Consider the following 21,421-nt stretch of genomic DNA (forward strand, 5'->3'; position numbering starts at 1 on the left):
GCCGATAATGGACGATAATGGTGTTCTAAGAGTTGATGGTCGCATCGCCGCGGCGAAAGTATGTGGTAGACGTCAAATTTCCCGTTATACTTCCAAGAAAGCACCACGTCACCATGTTACTTCTCGACGATTACCACCGGAGACTGTTACATGGAAACTTCGAAACGGTTGTCAATGAAGTTCGCCAACGTTTCTATATTCCTCGTCTACGCACAATAGCTCGAAACATAGTTAGCCGGTGTCATTGGTGCAAAGTGCACAAAGCTCGTCCGGCGGTTCCAATAATGGGACCCCTTCCAGCCGCCCGCCTATCCCCAGGTATTCGCCCATTCAGCTACGTCGGTATCGATTATTTTGGTCCCATCCTGGTCAAAGTAGGACGCTCAGTAGCAAAACGATGGATTTGTTTGATAACGTGCCTGACAATACGAGCAGTACACGTCGAAGTAGCGTATGATCTGTCGAAAAAATCATGCATTACGTGTATCCGGCGCTTTATTTGTCGACGAGGTGCACCAGTTGAAATATATTCCGACAACGGTCGGAATTTTGTTGAGCAAGTCAAGTTTTGAAAGATCAAATCTACCACGTAGAACAAGAAGCAGCAATGACGTTCACAAATGCGGAGACCAAGTGGCTGTTCATACCACCTTCTGCTCCACATATGGGTGGAGAATGGGATCGTCTTGTACGATCAGTGAAGAACGCAATGGTGAACATCCCTCAAAAAAGTAAACTGGACGATGAAGGATTGCAGACGCTGATAGTGGAAACGGAAGCGATAGTCAATTCGCGACCGCTAACTTACTTACCATTGGATTCAGCTGAACAAGAGGCATTAACGCCAAACCACTTCATCTTCGATAGTGCGTCTGGAACTAAACAGCCAATGATGAACATTGTAGAGTCCTCGGGAGCCACTCGCTTATCACTGGAACTGATCCGTTTGAAGACTGATCTCTGGAAACGATGGGTATTGGAGTATCTACCAACACTCACGAAGCGTGTGAAATGGCAGCACGAAACAAAGGCAGCGCAGTCCGGTGATTTGGTCATCGTGATCGACCAGAGTAGGAGGAATGGTTGGGTCCGCGGACGTATACTAGACGTAACTGAAGGTAGAGATGGTAGAGTTCGACAAGCCTTGGTGCAAACTTCAAGTGGACTGTTCAGACGGCCGATTTCGAAATTGGCGGTGCTAAACATAGTTGATCGTGAAGTGAAGGACCCCGAAGGTCCTCACAGGGAGGGGGATGTTGCAACGACCGCCGTTCTAGCAACCCGGCCAATGAAGTGCGTTACCACGAACCAATAGGTAGGCTCAGTAAGCAAACGAAACTGTCTAGATGAGCAAGGAATAGTTGTATGAGTAATGTTAATAATTCGGCATTGAGAGAACTTGTCATGACAAAGCAGATTTGCAGAAAATCACGAGATAGTTGGATTCGCGAAATAGTTTAATTTGTTATAAAACTTTAATTTGTAATATTATTACCACGTAAGTTGAGAATGCACCCTGAATTTGTAATTTACGATATGAAATGTGAACTGTTTCCATAACATAGGTACCCTTAATATTTCGGATTCACTGCAAGCAAGAACTTAGATTGTGCTCAATTCTATTTGGTATAGGTAAGAGTTCGGGTAGTGACCTACAATTGAATTAAATTTGCTATAACTTTCCCCACAGACCTACAAAACCCTTGTTAAACAGTAACTAGGCAATCAGTGGATCAATTTGAAGGTGCACTAATTAAGTAAGAAGTGAGTTTAGCCGTATTCTACAAAATGCTAATAACTTGTGTTTTTTAGCTTGAAGCAAATAAAACTTGGCTATCAAGACGGTGCGGCGTGTAGTTACGAACTAACAGATATAAAGAATTATGCCTAACGTCCATTATGCCTAACGTCGCGGACCCTAGCGGGGGAAATCACGAAGTGAAAAAAATAATGTCTGTCCAAGGTGGCTCCACATGAATTCTTCTTGTTCTTGATGGGCTACAGCTATTCGATGAACCTACGCCGAATGGAGTATCCTTCTCCACTGGACTCGATCCTGGGCCAATCGCTTCCAGTCGCCCTGAACATTGAGCGCCTCAGGTCCTCTTCAACTGCGAAAAGCCATCGTGTACGCGGCCTTCCACGAAGCCTGCGGCCTCTTCCGGGTTCTCTATTAAATATTATCTTCGCTTGACGTTCTTCCGGCATACGAACAACGTGACCAGCCCACCGTAGTCTGCCGTGTTGTATAAGCTTAATAATATCCAGCCCTTTATACACCTGGTACAATTCGTGATTCATGCGACGCCGCTAGATACCGTTCTCCTGTTTACCGCCTTACCGCTCAAACACTGCGAGAGCTCTCCGATCAGCCTCCTTTAACGTCCATGTCTCATGGCCGTATAAAGCCACCGGAAGAATCAGAGTAGTATACAGCGCGAGTTTTGTTTCCGTTTGCAGACTACGGGACTTAAGCTGGACCTCGCGGGTAACATCATTATCGCACGTCACTAATGTTCCAAGATTGCGAACCATTCACTATCCATAGATAATTCGCAGCACTTTCCAGAGTCCAAGTCCATACAAACTCGTGGTGAGTGGCTTACGTTGTCCTCTCGTGTGCCTCTTTCTATCATGTACTTCGTTTTCATCGTGTTGATGACGAGTCCGCATCGCTTAACTTCCCTCTTCAGTTTGACGTAGGCTTCCTCCACCTTCTCAAGGTTGCGTTCCATGATATCAATGTACTCAACAAAAAAAATAGCTGAACGGACTTCGTACCACTCGTGTTAATACCTGCAGAAGCAATTTTGAATAGTAGACGCGAAAGAGCATAACCTTGCCTTAACCCTCTGCGTGTTTCAAAGGGACTCGAAAATGCCCCTTTAAACTCGAACTACTTACATCACCCGATCCATTGTCGCCTTGACTTATGCACCGCATCAGTTTGTCCAGAAATACATGTTGGGCATTAGCTGCCTTGGCTGGTCTCGTTCGATTTTATCATACGCGCCTTTGAAGTTTCAGGAACTCCGTCGGAAGTTCCTCCAGGAACTCCTTCGGAAGTTCCTCAAGGAACTCCTTCGGAAGTTCCTCAAGGAACTCCTTCGGAAGTTCCTCCAGGAACTCCTTCGGAAGTTCCTCCAGGAACTCCTTCGGAAGTTCCTCCAGGAACTCCTTCGGAAGTTCCTCCAGGAACTCCTTCGGAAGTTCCTCCAGGAACTCCTTCGGAAGTTCCTCCAGGAACTCCTCTGGAAGTTCCTCAAGGAACTCCTTCGGAAGTTCCTCTAGGAACTCTTTCGGAAGTTACTCCAGGAACTCCTCTGGAAGTTCCTCAAGGAAATTCTTCGGAAGTTCCTCCAGGAATCCCTAGGGAAGTTCCTCTAGGAATTCCTCAGGAAGCTCCATCCGTGAATTCCTCCGGAAGCTTCTTCAGGAGTTTCTGCTGGAATTTCTCTGGAAGTGCCTCTAGAATGTCTTCCGGAAATACCTTCAAATTTTTTCGTGATTTCTTCCGGAAGTGCTCATAAGAATGCCTCAGGATGTTTGCTCAGGAAATCTCCGAGAAGTTCTGACTGAAATTCTTTCCTGAAATTCTTTCTAGAGTTCTTCTAAAAACCCTTTCAAAAACACTTCATAAATACCTTCGCAAACTCTACAGAAAAAACCACGAGGACTCTCCAGATAGTTCTTCTGAATTTTGAAATTCACAAGGAATTATACTAAACCAACCTCCCTGGAATTCTTCCGGAAAATTGTTCAGGAATTCTTGAAGAATTTCTTATGCAAATAAAATTGCGAAATCCAGATTTAGAAAATCTTACATTCATTCCTCTGGAAATTCTTCCAGAAATTCCTTCTCCAAAAGTTCTCTTTCTTCAAGCCTATTCCCGGAAAGTCGTTTGCAAATAAATTGTTCTGGAAATGAATTCTCTGGAAACTTGTCCAGGAATTCTACCGAATTTTTTTTCCAAAAATTCCTTCACAAATTCCTTCAAGATTCTCCCCGGAAATTCCCGTGGAAACTTCTTCAGAATTACTTCCAAGAATTCGTCCAGAAAACCTTATATGATGTTGACGCTAAAGGTCATAATCGACTAAAATCCAACCGTGTAAAAAAAGAATCTCATTCCGGGAAAATTGGGTTCACTTGATGCGTATATACTTATAGAACCGGATTGGGTATATTCCGATGATGAGGACATTGCAAAAGCCTTGGATGATCTGATAGACACCCTGGGCTGCAATTGAGAACGTTTCGGAGAACCTTCTACATCTCGTATCCCTGGAACTTGATTATAGGCTTGACGTAAAAGATGACTAAACTTGAGCGAGTGTTCAGAATTATCGGAGAAGGGCCGTTTGGCCGAAAACTGTTCGGCCGAATGCCATTTGGCCAAAGGCCACTAGGCCGAAGTCGTTTTGCCGAACAGACTATTAGGCCGAAAGTCGTTTGGCCGATAGGGGTCATTTGTCCGAATAGATCATACAACCGAGCAGGTCATTTGGCCGAACAGGTCATTTGGTTGAAGAGGTCATTTGTCCGAATAGGTCATTCGACCAAATAGGTCATTCAAAGTCCCACTTCTGAATCATCATTTCTCACTTCACACTACGAAAAGTGAGAAATGAGAAGTTAGAAATAGAAGTTAGTGTAAATTCTAATTTCGGACGCACACAAACCAAACTTGCATGGATTTTTTTTTGGAAAAATTACGCTGAAATGTTTCAACTTTCTCGCCAATGGACTGCATGTTCGAAAGTAATTTTATAATATTTAAGGCACAGGTAGCCATGTCGTTGTGATATAATTGTTTATTTGAAAGGTAAACAGAATAATTGATCGAGAAAAATCAACAGTTGCGTTTATCTCATTGGTTTAATCACCGTTACTCAGTATGGAGTCGTTTTGTTGATTTCACTTCGATGCAAAAATCAACAAAACGACTCCAAGTTGCGTTTATCGTTTTGTGGAAATTAGTTATCCGAAATTACTAGCTTGTGTGTAAATCCTTTATTGGTGTAAAAAAGTTCTTAAGTGTCCGAAATATGAATTTGCACGGTATTCGGTCGTATGATCCATTCGGCCAAAAGACTTTCGGCCAGATGAGTTTGTTCCAAGTGGCATTTAGCCGAATGCCTTTCTTAAATTAAACTAACTTCTTCCAATTATCGAACGACATTTATTCTCTTATTCGTGTTGGATGTATATTATCGACACGGAATGGAAAATAGTGCTAAATCATGCCCATCAAACAGTAAGCTCACATACCTGCGCAGGTTTTTCACGATGCAAAAAATGCGTTGGGCTACAATGCCCTCCTACCAGGTTGTGGCGATGGCGACCGATTGATTTTGTCGCAGATGCTGCAGTTTAGCCGGAATAACCGTTCCATCAACTTGTCATAAGACGAGTTTGTACAATCCCATTTAATTCCACCACTTAATTGTATCTTGACAGATACGTATTTCGACCTCAACAGTAAGGTACATTCCACTAAAAAGCTCAAAATAATTTTCTTAACGTTCCCTCAAGCTAGTAGCTTCCTTTCCCTAGCCGTTTGACTACCTTTAAAGGGGGTCTTTTACGACCGCTCAAGCTCTTGATGTCCGTTGGTCGATTGAGCGAATAGAAATGTTTGGCTGGAAAGATCAATTTCCCACTGAACATCGAGAAAAAGAAAAAAAAAACCCTGTAGGAAATAAAAACCTTTTTTGTATTGGAATTCAAAAGAATTTTCGTGTAAATAAGAAAGGATTTTTCTTTTAAATTGAGAGAATCCATCGAAAGATTTAAAATAATTTCCTTTGGATCTTATTACAATAATTATCCGTGAAAATTATTTAAAAACCGGGGAAATTAGGAATATTTTCTAGTAATAGTTGCTGGTAGACAGAAATACATATGTTTCTGTGATTTCAAAGACTTGTGCACAGTTCTAATATTCCATTGTTCTATTGTTTTGTCCTTTTTATTAATACCTTTTTATCTAGGTTTTGATATACCTCAGAAGGACGCAGGGACGGATGAGAACTGCTGACCTCGGTGTCCAGTTCCCGCAAAACGATCCGCGGTATTGCCAGCTATTCCCCAGTGCTCTGGGATCCAGGCAAACTTCGGAGTGCGTGATTTCTCTTGTTTCGGACAACAGAACGATCGCGCGATCGGCCGAAATTTTGTGTTCTGCATTACGCGGCCGGTAATCAAAATCATTTCAGTGCTTGATTTCTCGTGTTTCAGATTCTCCAGTAATCAGAGCGATCGGCCGGTCGTCGAAATTAAGTTTTGCTTTGTGCGGAAAGCAAAACGGTCGGCTGGTCATCGAAATTTTGTTCTGCTTTGTGCGAGTGAATAGCAGAACTATCGCGCGATTGGACGAAATATTGTGTTCTGCATTGCGCGGCCGGTAATAAGAGTAGCCATCGAACGAGTAAGTGCAGTGCGTGTATTAGTTGTCGGGAAAGAAATAAAACATCTATCTTGTGTTGGGTGGCTCATGCGTATGTCGCACGCGGTTGAAAAAAGCGCGTTCTTCAATAGTTTGCTGTAGCCATTGAGCAAGTGACCCAAGCAGCACAAGTTTAACGAATCTAGTTGCAGTAGCTTTATTGTGACTGAATCCGGTCATATATAAGTTACTGTGATCGATGTGCAATATGTGTGCTGCTCGGGGAGTACAGGATGCTGTGCTTCCGTGAGGTCGTCCAAAACGCGAATCTCCTCAGTTTTCATATGTCCCCGGGCGTGCATGTTTTAACTTTTAACTCGAATTAGTGTTATTTTCCATCCCATAAATCGTATCGCTTACCAAAGTGAATCCAGATAAATTATCCTTCGTAACTAAAACGATATCCTATCCCAAGACAATCGTGGAGATGCAGAGGTATACTCGGTCTCTAGTAGCAACGAGAGTCGGACTAACAATCCTTCCATTCCTATATTACCGTAAGGACGTGGCCGGCGCCGTTATTGACTTTAAATATTTGAGCTCCCGTAACGTGTACATTGAGAATGGGTAGCTAGTCCCAAGCCCCATTTATGGTGTTCTCTGTACAAGTTTTAGTCAATCACGGAGTAGCAACTACGAATTGTGCGGTCATAATGCTCATGCCCATGCTCATGCTCAATGCTCTGGGATCCAGGCAAACTTCGTGTCCGGGCGCTTATTGGCAAGGATGCTCTGGATCCAGGAGTGTTTAGGATGATCGTTCTGATAGGCGGAAACTACGCCGGCAGAATATATCATTTTTAGCATCGGTTTTCTCGATGGATACGTAGCGGCGACGGATATTGCAGCGGAAAAATGCTGCGAATGTCCGGGTGGCTGTCCCATACTGTCAAGTTTGTCCCTGTGACTCCGATCCCGACCCATCCGTAAACCTGTATACGTGGCTCCTGTACTCTCCATATTAAAGTTCGGCCACCGATCTCTTTGGCTGTGAAAAAGTGCCAGCTCCTGCCTCCATGCCAGTGGACTCTTGCCACTGGAGTGAGACCAACGCTGACTATCATGTGCAGAATCCTGCCCCCTTCGACAAGGAAAGAGATCCTATGATCTCCAGACGAGGCTACGGCGAATGGGGCGGCTTTGCGGCAGATTGTCGCCAGCACACGATGGTAGAAAAACAAGAAAGCCTCGGCACAGGCAGACTCGGCTGGTGTTTATGGTTGTAACCCAGAAACGGCTCTGGTGTATTGATTGAAGGTCGGCGACAAAGTATCTATGAGGCTACGGTGGGAGATAAGAATGTGAGTTCCAAGCCGTAGAGCAGGCGACTACCGATGATAGCCTGACCAATCTGTAGCCGAAGTGCTGTATTGTTTGGTTCTGTGCGATTTGGACAAGGTTCAAATTAGATTATCTTTAGTTCTGATCGATGGAGACTCCTGGCACCTTTACTACTCTCCAGTTGGGAATGGAGTATTCCTAAGAGTATTCCCCTAACTTAATGTCGGACTGGATTGTTGATGTCTTCCTCCGCAAACGTGCCCACGGACACACTTGCTGGCGATCATAGAAAACCCTACCAAGGTAGCCCAGCGAACGGCTTTTATCCGTGTCCGTGCTGGAGTGTCACCGACAACAACCAACAGAATGTCGTCGGCGTATATAAAAATGTAGATATTTGGTGGTAGGAAGCGAAACACACCGTTGGAGAACGACAGGCGTCCATGTCCTATTGACCGCTTTCGAAATGTCTAAGGATACCAGCTCCGCGTGTCTGCCCTTGTCGAGGGCGTCCTGTAGGACATCTCCCAGCCCAGCGAAGTACGAGCCAGTTCCATAACCTCAGCGGAAGGCGTGCTGCCAAAAACCGAATCTGCCATCTGTGTCGAGTTTGTCCCGTAGCCAGCGGCTTACCAACCACTCGACAACCTTGGATACGCTGGTTGGTCCCGAAAAGAAATGCTGGTTTTCGGTATTTTTGCTGGAGAATAAAGGTTCTTTAGCATGGGGTATCCTAGAAAGGAAGAAGGGCTGCTCGGCAGCTGTGAAAGGCTGGTTTTGCATGGAGCTCGATAATCCCCGGGGAACTCGGAAGTTTGCAGGTGATGAGGATCTGGCGATGCTGGTCCTTTGGAAATCAGGGTCTAGAGTCGAGTCGAGTGTTCCCATTGTTTCATCAACGCCTCTTGAATGCCTGATCTGCATTCATAATGTTTCTCTTTGTACAACTGTAACTCGCTTAACTTACCTGGATGACCAGACGTGTTTCATCAGACCACCAGCGGGGTGCCTTCCATCCTGGCCGGCACTGGTTTGTGTGATTATAGCACCGTTGGCATCTAAGATGGTTTGGGTAAAGTCGGGGTTGACAGTTGGTTGATCCCGATCAAATCGGAAGACACTTCCCACTAGAAAGCGGGGAGAAAGAACCGACTGACAGTGGTCATAATATCATGGTAGCCGCATGGTAGATATACGTTTACCACGCTGACTGGAAGGCTACTTCGGAGGCAAACTCCGACGACTGGGAGATCTACGTTGAATTGGAGTACGTCGAATGGGATCTCGCGAAGGATTCCGATCGCCACGGAATGCCGGATATTGGTACCTACCTTTAAGATCCACTTATACTTCCCGCCAAGGAAGCAATTTATTGCGTGGAGGGCGATCCGATTGACCTCTTGAAGGGCAATGATCCAGGGAGGATTTTCGTGTGTTATTAGTTCCAGATTGGGTAAGTTGTTCCAAAACCCGTTAATATTCCACTGAAGGTTGAGTTTGACCTAACGGGGGGCAGCGTGGGGGTCCAATAGGAGGCTGGGATGAAAGAATAAAAAGAGAGTCTGAAGAGAATCCATGATTTTAGCATAGTTAGATTTTTCGGCAGCATTAAATTTTCGGACGCATTCGTTTGATTCGATTCTTCTAGACTTTTCGATGCGACATTTCCGTTTACGTCAATCAGGTTCCCGTTTGACATTCAACAGCGGGCTTGAGAAAAACAAAATGTTGTCTGCCTCGTGCGGCCGATAGCGAAATCTTGTGTTCATTATATTTGCAAATTCGAAAGCCGTTTCAAAGGGGCTATTTTTAGGAACATTGAAAAATATCGCCGATATTTTTTTCTAAATTTTACCGAGCCAAATTATGCTAATTTTATTTATTTTTTTTTTCCTATTCTGCTTAAGGACAAGGTGCGTTGCACCCATTTTTCGAAATAGGAAACACGTTTTCTATCACAATGTTTCTCATCAGGCAGACGACGGACAATCTTTTCAAGGCAATCAGCCGCAAATTCCAGCAAACTGTCTAACGTTGATCTGACGTTCGCAAATGTAACAATATAAACGTCTGCGTTACTGTTGTTTTTCGATTTGAAGTCCAATGCTACCAAAGATTGTTCTGCATCGCAGAGCTTTCCTAGCGGACAATACCGGCCAATAAATTTAGCCAAATCCAACATCTAATATGCGCGTCCGACTTCGATTTCCCATTCTATTTCTGAAGTATGTAATTCCATATGCGCAATAAATTTGCATAGCAAATTAGCAGCGAACATCTCGTGTCTTGAGATGCAAATCCTTCTTTCGGTGGAGAGCTAAAAAAAAAGGAAACAGGTTCGCGATAAAATAAATAATCCCACCACACGGGCTCTTTCTGCGTCTTCCCACCGGCGTTGTTGAGTCGCTTGCACTGGCTCAGCCAAACTGTCTATCGCCGCGTATTGGGCTGTGGTGAATGGCAAGAGAAAAGAGACAGTTTGCAGCAAGGTGGGATCATCATATCGCGAAGTATAGGGTGATCCTAATGTTCGGCATACATGACGGCTGTATATGGCCATTACCATCTCAAGCATTTTGCATGCCGTGATGTCACCCTATCAATATCAGGCATTTCGATTTGAACATTGGACTTTCATCCCAAATGATGACCGTGCAGTTGCACGGTGTCCCATGCATAAATTTTGAAGAGATTTCAGGTTTAAATGAGAATTGTCTTTTCCAGATGAGCTGTGAAATGTGTAAGATTAGATCTTGAAAGTTTTATCTAACATGCTGCGCGGGATATAGAAACGAGGACTATTTCAACAGTAGGGAACTGCGCTTAGACACACCCCTCCAAAACTAACATTCAACTGTTATGTTCAGTTTTAGCTAGCTGTATCGTGACTTATAAAAAAAGAAAAACAATTTTGAACTCATTGGTTTTAGATTCTAAATTGGACATGTCCACTCTGCGGAAATAACGGTGAAAACTGTACAGTTTTTTGTTTATTTCCAGGGTCTTCAAACTGTACCAAACCTGTATCCAGGCCTTCCTTGTTCATTGAACGCAAATGCAGAAAGCGACCTTTGCACGCATATGATCTGATCGGCCGAATTTGTTAGTCTTTGAAATTTGGCCGGGCTTGGTGTGCGTGCACCGTGGAGGATCGGATGATCTTTCTCGAAATCGAAACCGGATTTCGCATTTCGCGAGAGTTGTCGCCGTGGTTGATTTCCGAGGAAGACACTTTGTTGAACTGTTCGTCCTAATTGGCACCGGTTTCGGCGGTAAGCGACTGACGTCAGTACTCGGGACCGGTTCCGGATAGGGGAGCTATTTCTGTTGGTTTTAGCCACAGCAATTCAAATGCTGAACTGCACCGCGTCACTGTTAGCTTAAGGAGCACATTAGCATATTTTGATTTAGGAGACTTCTGGCAATTTGGTAAAAATTTATAAAGAAAATTTGAAGAAACGTTTCGAGCTGATCAAGTCCAAGCATAGTCATTAAAGGAAATAAGGCAATTAGCTTTGACTGAAATCCTCTTAGTTGATGCTTCATACACAAATGTAGCCAAAATAGAAGGCCTCCCCCACAAGCTGTAAACAGTCTCTCAGCATTGCACGTGCAGCGCGTGTGTCAGTTTATGAGCCATTGAGGGCTCATTTCCTCAATAATGGGCGTCATCAACGCATTAGTTTTTGAGTGGCGTGCGCGGGATGATAATCTCAAGCAAAGTGACGGAGACGACCACGTAATGCAGCTCAACGGCACTTACTTCCAGTATCCACACTTCACAATAGCTAATGAACTTGAGCTTTTCCCTCCTGGAGGCCATGGTCAAGGAAATGCAAAAATGGCATCCAACAGTGTGGAGGTGGGTAGCAGCGAGAGTGACGCGCCGCGGTGAAGAGTCTCTTCTCGGGGAGATGACGGCGAGACGACTTGCTGGAGGGTTGTTCTCTCACCCTTAGTAGGCTTTGATGGAGCAGGCTTTGAGTGCTGAAGTGTCTTTGCAGAAATAAGGCATAACAACACGTGAGATCCTGAGTAATATGTGGCTGTGCCATTCAATAATAAGCAGTCGGCACTGGTAAAATAAAAGTCATCAACACCTTTCATGATTGGCAAAAGAGTCAAATTCTGACTAAGAGATTGGAATCATTCTTGGATCAGATTAGCCACCACAAAACCTTGTTAAAGTTCTTCAAAAGAAAATTACTAGAAACAAGTTAGAACACTAAATGCTGATACTTCGTATTGGCTTGTCTACGTATTAAACTTTAATGAAGGCTGTGATTGAAGTTCACGTTCGTTGCCACCAGCCACTGTGGCTGCTCCGTCACGGCCATCATAGTCAGTGGTCATTCTTGAGCAGGGCACCAGATTGACAGATCTGGGTCTATTGCTCTGCTCGCTCACTTGACACCTTCACGTACCTACCGACCAACTGCTTCGAGGTACTGCAGCAAGCAAAGTCTGCACCAGTTCCATAGCATTGGCATTGAGAGCACGAGGAAAGTGCAGGGCTCGATGTGCACTGACACGGCTCGATGGATTAACCATGGCGGCTGGCGGTTGCGATTAAATTAATTGATAGAAAAGGAATTAGCCATGACACAGTAAAACTTGGGTGAACAAGCTAACTAATAATGCTAGTTTTGATGAAGAATATTAACATCTACACGTGAAAATGTCCTAACAATTTTAACAACGGTTGGTTTGACTGTTGTTCATTTAATAATTTCAATGGAATTTCGTCATTAAAAAAAAATCTTTTTGGGGAGGGGGAGTTTTTTGAGAATAATTTACCGGAAAACTCTTTGTGCTAAGGTTTTTTACAGATATATAAAGAGGATTTTAAAATAAATCATGCTTCCACAGACGTGAATTTTTTTTTGGAATTTAATGTCTAAAAAATTGATTTTTTTCTCTATAGCGTACACGTTTCTATGTAATTTTCCAAAGTTGAAATTACTCATCGATTAACTTTGATTGGCGTGCGAAGCCGCGTTCCGTGTCCGTAGTAATAATTCAGAACCAATTTATACTTAATATTGAAAATCATCGGTGATGGCCGCAAATCTGTGCATTCTACGTCACGGCGACGGGTAAGGGGCTTCAACTAACAAATAAACATGATGATTGACGGCAGTTATTTTCCTAGCGGTGCTGTTTGTTGTTCCTGCAAGGAATGTTAGTGCCGTCAGAACATACCAGAACTGCAGTGTAGCACATGACCGAAGTATTCATATGGCCGAACAGGTAATTTAACCGAAATAGTCCTTCAGCAGAGAATGCCATTTGGAGGAACAGAACATGTGAACAAAATTTTTATTAGTCGTTGAACAAATGTCGTTTGAACAAACAATTTATGTGATAAGGAAATTATTCGACCAAGCAGCCAGATTAAGCCACACATTTAGTTGTCCTGACCAGACAAAACAAGCACATTACTGTAGATTACTTTAAAGCAAATCTTAGCTCAAAGGGTTGTGTATTTTGTATTGGTTAACTTTAAGAATGTAGTTATGAACTCGCGGCGCAACTCCTGTCTGCTAAAAATGCTGATAAAAATTGGTTACATTTGTTTTTGAAAAAATCACTCATATCCCACTTTTCACTTTTTCCCCATTGCGCTCCTCACTTCTAAACACTCTCGTCACACTTCTTACTTTTTATTTCTCACTTCTAACTTCTCACCAATCACAACTAACCTTATACTTTTCTATTCGCAATAGTCACAGTGAGAATTGAGAATGAGTAGTGAGAAGTAACTGGTGGAAAAGGAAGTGACAACTCAGACGTTCCACACTTCACCTCTTACGTCTTCCAGTTCCCTAATAAGAAGTGATTAGTGACTAGAACAATGACACCTTACTTCTCATTTCTCACTTCATACTTCGCATACATAAGTGGACTTTCGATTTCCAACCTCTATTGTAGAGAACTCCCAATTCGAAATTCGGAGAGATCTCTCAATGGAATTCTGAGAAAATTCTCAATGGAATAAGAGAAAACGCACAACGGATTTTACCCGAGCGGCATAAGTCAGACAAAAATTGCTACAGAAACTTGATTGTAACTGAATCTGGTAACATATGAGTTGCAGTAACCTATGTGAAACATGCGTGCTGCTAGGGCGAAGAGGAATTTGAGATTCGGTATTCGGAGAGAATTCTACGCAGAAATCGGAGACAGCTTTAAATGACATTCGGAGAGAATTCACCACGGAAATTGAAAAAAAAACAGATTTTGAGAATTTCCAACCCAACCCCTTTGGATTTGCTTCAGAATTCCGTTGGGAATTCTCTGATTTCCGTTGGGAATTCCCTACGAATTCCGTTAGGAATTTTCTCCGAAATTCATTGGGTTTCTTTCAAACTTTGAATTTTCTCAGAGTTCCTTTTCTCTAAATTTAGTTATATATACTCTTTAAATTCCTTTGGAAATAATCTCCGAATTCCTTGGCAAATCTGTCTCCGAGTTCCATTGATATTTGTTTTCAAAATCCGTTGGAAATTATTTCAGAAATCTATTGGGAAATCTCTCCAAATTATGTTGGGCTTTATCTGCAAATTATGATGGGATTTTTATTCTGTATCCGTTGAAAATTCTCTAATGAATCTGATAAGAAATTATTTTGAGAGTTGTCTCCGAAATCGGTTGGACATTTTCTACGAATTCCGTTGAGAGATCTCTGAATTCTGTTTCGAGTTTTCTACGAATTCCGTTGGGAATCTTCATTGGAATCCTTTGAATTTCCTTTAAATTCCGTTGGGAAAATTTCACCAAATTCCGTTGGGAATTCCCTTTGAATTCCATTGGAAATGCTCTCCAAGTTGTGATTGGATTCTCTTCAAATACCTCTGGAAATTATCTTCAAACTCCCTTGTTAATTCTTTCTAAATTTTGTCCTTTAGTTACACAGAAATTTCTATCCGAATTCCGTTGGAAAATCTATCTGAATTTCGTACGGAATTATTTCAGAATTCCTTTGGGCATTGTTCCCGAACTACGTCGGAAATACATTTTGAATTCTTTTGCATATTCTCTCCGAAATTGGTTGGGAATTAAATCGAATTACTTTGAGAACATTCTCCGCTAATGATGGCCATCTTCCGTTAGGATTTCTTTAGGAATTCTACTTAAGTCTGAAGAGTATTCTCTCCAAATTCATTTGAAAATTCTTCCCGAATTTCTTAAAAAAATTTCTTAAAATTCTATTGGAATTTTATTTTTAAATTTCGTTGGGAATTCCTTCTGAACACCTTGGAATTTTTTTCGAACTTCATTATCCTGTCGCAGTCGCTGGGAATTCTCTCTGAATTCCGTTGAGAATTCTCTCTGAATTCCTTTGGGAATTCTTTCCGAATTCGTTGGAATCTTTTTCCGAACTCCATTGTGATTTTTTTTTCGAACTTCGTTGGTAGTTTTCTCCGAAACCCTTTGAGAATTCTCTCTGAAGTCGTATGGAAATTCTCTGAGAAATTCTTTTGTGAAATCTCTTTAAATTCCTTTGGAAATCATATCCAAACTTCGTTGGAAGTTCTTTCAAATATTTTGAGAATTCTCTCTGTAGTTCATCTAGAATTCTTTCTAAAATCTAATGGAAATTATCTCAAAATTTCCGTTGAGATGGATACTTTTTCCAGAATTTCTTCGTGAATTCTTTCTTAACTTCCTTGAGAATTCTATCCAAATACCGCTGAGTTTTTTTTTCCAAAATCATTATAGTGGTAATTCGGTTGAGAATTCTCTCTCTTTTGAGATGTTTTTCCGAGATCCGTTGAGAATTACTTCATTGAGAATTCTTTCCGAATTGATTAGGGTTTTTTCGAACTTTGTTGGGAATTATCTACAAAATCCTTTGATAATTCTCTCCGAGTCCGAGTCTGAGAAATCCTTTGGGAATTCTCTTCAAGTACCTTTGGGAATCTCTTCCGTATTTATTTGGAAATTATATCCAAATTGCGTTTAAAACTCTTTCCATTTTTTTTGAGAATTCTCTCAGAAGTTCATTGCGAATTCTTTCCGAAATCCGTCGTGCATTCTCTCCAAGTTCCGTTGGGAATTCTCACCTAATTCCTTTGTGCATTCTCTTCAAATTCTGTTGGAGATTATCTCCAATATCCTTTGGGAACTCTATCCGAAATCAATTGAGAATAGTTTCCGAAACTCATTTGGAAATCTCTCCGAAGATTGATGGAGATTCTCTCCTAAATCCGTTGGTAATTTTCTCCAAATTCTGTTGAAAATTCCCTCCTGAATCTTTTGGGTTCCATTCCAGATTCCGTTGGGAATCCTCTCCGAGTTTCATTTTGCGTTCTCTCCAAATTTCGTTGAGAATTCTTTCCGAATTCCGTTGTGCCTTCTCCCCAGCTTATGTTGCAAATTCTCTCCAAATTCTCTCTCCATTTTGAGTTCTCTCAGCATTTCGTTGAAAATTCTCACCGAAATCCATTGGAAATTATTTCCGAAATCTGATGAAGATTCTCTCCGAAATCCGTTAGGTATTCTTTTTGAAATCCTTTGGATTTCCTTTCGAATTCCGTTGCGAATTCTCTTCCAATACCGTTGTGTTGTGTTAATTTCGTAGGAAGTTATCTCTTATTTTTTTTAGGAGTTCTTTCCAGGAATATATTCATGGGAATACTTTCTGAAATCCATTTTGTTTTTTTTTTCGAAATTTAATCAAAATCCTTACCGAAATCCGTTGGGAATTCTCCCGAATTATGTTTAAAATACTTTCCAAATTTCATCAGGAGTTCTCTCAGCATTTCGTTGGTAATTCCATCCGAATTCGATAAGGTGTTCTCTACATGTTTTGTTTGTAATTCCCTCCAAAATTTGGGCATTCTTTCTGAAATCTCTTTCCAAATTTTCTTCTTGAACTCTTTCTAAACTTCGTTAAGAATTATCTCTGAATTCCGCTGAGTTTTTTTTTTTCAAAATCATTTTAATTGTAATTCTGTTGAGAATTCTCTCCTTATTCCTTTGGGAATTTTCTCCGAATTTCTTAAGGAATTATTTCCGAATTTTGTTATAAATTCTTTCCGAATTCCATTGGGATATTTCCCGAACTTTGCTAGTAATTATCTATAAAATCCTTTGAGAATTCTCTCCGAAGTCCGACTGTAATTTTCTGAGAAATCCTTCGGGAATTCTCTTCAAGTTTCTTTGGGAATCTTTTCCGAATTTCTTTGGAAATTATATTCAAATTGCGTTGAGAATTCTTTCCAATATTTTTGAAAATTCTCTGTGAAGTTCATTGAGAATTCTTTCTGGAATGCAAATTATTTCCAAAATCCACCGTGCCTTCTTTTCAAATTCCGTTGGGAATTCTCACCTAATTTCTTCGTGTGTTCTCTCTAAATTCTTTTTGAGATTATTTCCAAAATCTTTTGGGAAATTTTTCCGAATGCTGATGAAAATTCGTTCCGTTGAGAATACTTTGCGAAATTCGTTTGAAAACTCCCTCCTAAATCCTTTCGGTTCCATTCCAAATTTCGTTGGGAATCCTCTCCGAATCCCATTATGTGTTCTCTCCTAATTCCGTTGAGAAATCTTTCCGAATACCGTTGTGATTTTTATCCGACTTAAATTGCAAATTCTCGCCAAGTTCTGTTGGAAATTTTCTCCGAATTTAATCAGGAGCTCTCTCAGCATTTTGCTGAGAACTCTCACCGACATCCATTGGAAATTTTTTCCGAAATCTGGTGAAGATTCTCTCCAAAATCTGTAAGATATTCTATTCGAAATTCTTTTGGTTTCCTTTCAAAATCTGTTGGGAATTCTCTTCGAACTCCGCTGTGTTGTGTTGTGTTAATTTCGTAGGAAATTTTCTCCAAATATTTATAGGAGCTCTTTCCGAAATCCCTTGGATATACTTTCTTAAATCGATTTTCAATTATTTACGAAATTTTTATCAAACATTCTCTCCGACATCCGTTGGGAATTCTCCAAAATTATGTTGAAAAATCTCTCCGAATTCATTTAGGTGTTCTCTCTATGTTTTGTTTGTAACTATCTCTGATATTCATTGGGAATTCTTTTTGAAATCTGATAGAAACTTTTTCCAAAGTCCGTCGTGAATTCTCTCCAAGCTTCGTTAAGAATTCTCTCCGAATTCCGCTGAGATTTTTTTTTCGAAAGCCCTTGAGTGGTAATTCCGTTGAAAAAGCATTCTCTCCTAATTCTATTGGAAATTCTCTCCAAAAACCGATGGAAATTTTCTTCATAATCAATTGAGAATTCTCTCCAAATTCCGTTGAGATTTTTCTCAGAATGTTGTTGGAAATTACCTCCACATTTTGTTAGAAGTAATCTCCGAAATCCGTTGGGATTGTCGTCCGAGTTCCGTTTGAAATTCGCTCCAAATTTCGTAGAGATTTCTACCCAAGATGAGAGTTGGAAATTCTCCGAAATCCATTTAGATTCTTGCCGAAATTTGTTGGAATTTATCTCCGACGTCCGTTGATGGGAATCCTTTCCGAATTCCGTTGAAAAATCGCTTCCGAATTCTGTTGGCAAATTCCTTCGAAATGCTTTGGGTTTCCTTCCAAATTCCGTTATGCTTCCTCTCTGAATTTTCATGGGATTTCTCTCCACATTCTGATGGAAATTTTCTCCGAAATGAATTGGGAATTCTTCTGAAATCTGACGTAAACACTTTCAGAAGTCCGTCGTGCATTCCTTCTAAACTCCGTTAAGAACTCTCTCTGAATTCCGCTGAGATTCCTTTCGTTAGTAATGCCGTTGAGAATCATCTCCTAATTCCTTTGTGCATTATCTACGAATTCCTTTGTGCATTATCTACGAATTCCATTGGGAATTCTCTACGAAATCCATTGGGATTTTTTTTTCAAAATGTGATGGAGGTTCTTTCCGAATTCTATTGGGAATTCTCTCCGAATTCCGTTGGGAATTATTTCCGAATTTCGTAGGAAACTCTTTCCGATTGCCGTTGGGATTTTTTGCGAACTTCGTTGGGAATTAGTTCCTTTGGGAATCCCTTTCCAAACTCCTTTGGGAATTATATCCAAATTATGGATCGAAATTCCGTTGAGTTTTTTTTTTCAAAATCCTTTGGGTGCTAATTCTGTTTAGAATTCTCTCCTAATTCTTTTGTGCATTCTCACCGAATTTCATTGGGAATTCTCTACGAAATCCATTGGGAATTCTTTCTTAAATCTGATGGAGATTCTTACCGAAAATCGTTGGGAATTCTCTCCGAAAACCGTAGAAAATTTTCGTTAAAATCCATTGAGATTCCTTTCGAATTCTGTTGGGATTTTTCTCCGCAATTTGGTTGGAAATTCTCTTCACATTTCGTTTCAAGCTACCTTCGAAATCCGTTGGGATTTTTCCATTTGAAGTTCTTTCCTAAATTTGATGGAATTTATCTCCCAATTCCGTAAAAAAAATTTTCCCGAATTCCATAGGCAATTTTCATTTAAATCCTTTGGGTGTCTTTCCGAATTCCGAATTGTCCTCGAATGCTGTTGGGATTTTTCTCAGAACTTGGTTGGAACTTCTCTTCATATTCCAATAGGAGTTATCACCGAAATCCGCTGGGAATTTTCTTCGAAATCCTTTGGGTTTCTATTCGAATTCCATTATGCATTCTCTCCTAATTCCGTTGGGAATCCTCTACGAATTCTGTTGGAAATTCTTTTCGAAATTCATCAGGAGTTTCCATTTGGAAATATATTCCAAATCTGATGGAGATTCTATCCGAAATCCGTTTGGAATTCTTTCCGAAATTTGATGGAATTTATCTCCGAAGTCTGTTGTGAATTCTTTCCGAATTCCGTTGAAAAATCTCTCACCGAGTTCCGTTGGCAATTTTGTTAGAAATCCTTTGGATTTCTTTCCGAATTCCGTTATGCGTTCTCTCCGAATTCCGTTGGAAATTCTCTCCGAATTATGTTGAGAGTTCTCTACGAATTCTGTTTTCTAAGTATTTCATTGGGAATTTCTACCCAAATTCATTGGAATTTCTATCCTAAATCTGATAGAGATACTCTCTGAAATCCGTTCGGAATTCTCCGAAATTCTGTTGAAAATTATTTCCGAATTTCGTTGGGAATTTCATTCGAAATTCTTTGAGTTTCGTTCCGCATTCAGTTGGAAATTCTCACGGAATTCCGTTGTGGGTTCTCTCTGAATTCTGCTGGGAGTTCTCTCCGAAATCTGTTTGGAATTCTTTACGAAATTGGATGAAATTAATCTCCAAAATCCGTTAGGAATCCTTTCCGAATTTCGTTGAAAAAACTCTCTCATTGGCAGTTTTCTTCAAAACCCTTTGGGTTTCATTCCGAATTCAGTTGGAAATTGTCTACCGATTTCATTAGGAGCTATCTCCGAAATTCGTTGGGAATTTTCTTCGCAATTCTTTGGGTTTCGTTCCGAATTCCGTTATATACTTTCTTAGAGTTTCGTTGGGAATTCTCTCCGAATTTCATAAGGAGTTTTGACAAGCTTCGTTGTTAATTTCTACCCTAATCCATTGAGATTTATATCCCAAATCTGATGGATATGCTTTCTGGCATCCGTTGAGAATACTTCCCAAAATCCATTTGGAATTCTTTCTGAAATATTGATGGAAACTCTCTTGGAAAACCGTTCGGAATTCTCAAAAATTCTGTTGAAAATTCGTTCCCAGTTTCGTTGGGAATTTTCCTCGAAATTCTTTGGTTTTCGTTCCGAATTCCTTCGAGAATTATCTTCGAACTCCGTTATATGTTCTTTCCGAATTCCGTTGGGAGTTCTCTTCTAATCCTTTTGATTCCATTTCAAATTCCGTTGGGAATTTTTCGAAAATCCTTTGAGAATTATTTCCGAAATGCATTTGAAATTCTTTCCCAAATTTGATAGAATTTATCTTCGAGGTCCGTTAGGAATCCTTTTCGAAATCAATTGAAAAATTTCTCCCTATTTCCGTTGGCAACTTTCTTCAAAGTTCTTTGGGGTTCCATCCGAATTTCGTTGGAAATTCTCCCCGTATACCGTTGGAATTTTACTACGAATTCGGTTGGAAATCATCTCCACATTTCATTAGGAGTTATTTCTGAAATCCGTTGGGAATTTACTTCGCAATCTTTTGGGTTTCCTTACGAATTCCGTTATGCGCTCTTTTCGAATTCCGTTGGGAGTTCTCTCCGAAACTCATAAGAGCTTTCTAAAAATGTCGTTGGAAATTTCTTTTTCCAAAGATGATGGAGATTCCTTTGGGTTTCATTTTAATTTTTGTTAAGAGATCTCTCCGAGTTCCGAATACCGTTTGAAATTTTCTTCTAAATCCCTTGGATTTTCATGCGACCTCTGTTGCCTGTTCTCTCCGTTGATAATTTGCTTAATTTGGAGATTCTCTTCTTGTTCCGTTTGGAGTTCTCTTACAATTTTGATAAAATTCTCTCCCAATTCCATAGGGAGAGAAATTCTATAAGGAAGATGTGAGATGTATCACTTTTTGTTACTCATTTCTAAATACTTTCTTCATGTTAATCCCATCTCATTTTTCACAGTGAGATGTTTAAATGAGAAGTGAGAAATAAGACGTCTTGTTTTCACTTCACATTCATACTTCTTACTAGGGAACATGTGAAATGATTTGAAGAAGTGAAAAATGAGAATGCGAAGTTAGAAGTAAGAAGTGAGAAAAGAGGATGGAAACTGTGGATCGAAAAGTGAAAAAGTGAGAA

General features: G+C 40.8%; 1 protein-coding gene and 1 long non-coding RNA gene across 2 annotated transcripts in view; both read left to right on the forward strand.

The window, feature by feature from the left end:
* The window catches only part of LOC134226606 (elongation of very long chain fatty acids protein AAEL008004), a 318,180-nt gene that overhangs the window by 81,513 nt on the left and 215,246 nt on the right, over positions 1 to 21,421 (forward strand). The gene's annotated exons all lie outside the window — the stretch shown is intronic.
* LOC134210236 (uncharacterized) lies at positions 1,139 to 1,748 on the forward strand. Its single transcript, XR_009978816.1, has 3 exons — positions 1,139 to 1,498; positions 1,566 to 1,632; positions 1,691 to 1,748. It is a non-coding gene; the product is annotated as an uncharacterized LOC134210236 (long non-coding RNA).

This window comes from Armigeres subalbatus, chromosome 1 (genome assembly GCF_024139115.2).
Source record: "Armigeres subalbatus isolate Guangzhou_Male chromosome 1, GZ_Asu_2, whole genome shotgun sequence".
Classification (NCBI taxonomy): domain Eukaryota; kingdom Metazoa; phylum Arthropoda; class Insecta; order Diptera; family Culicidae; genus Armigeres; species Armigeres subalbatus.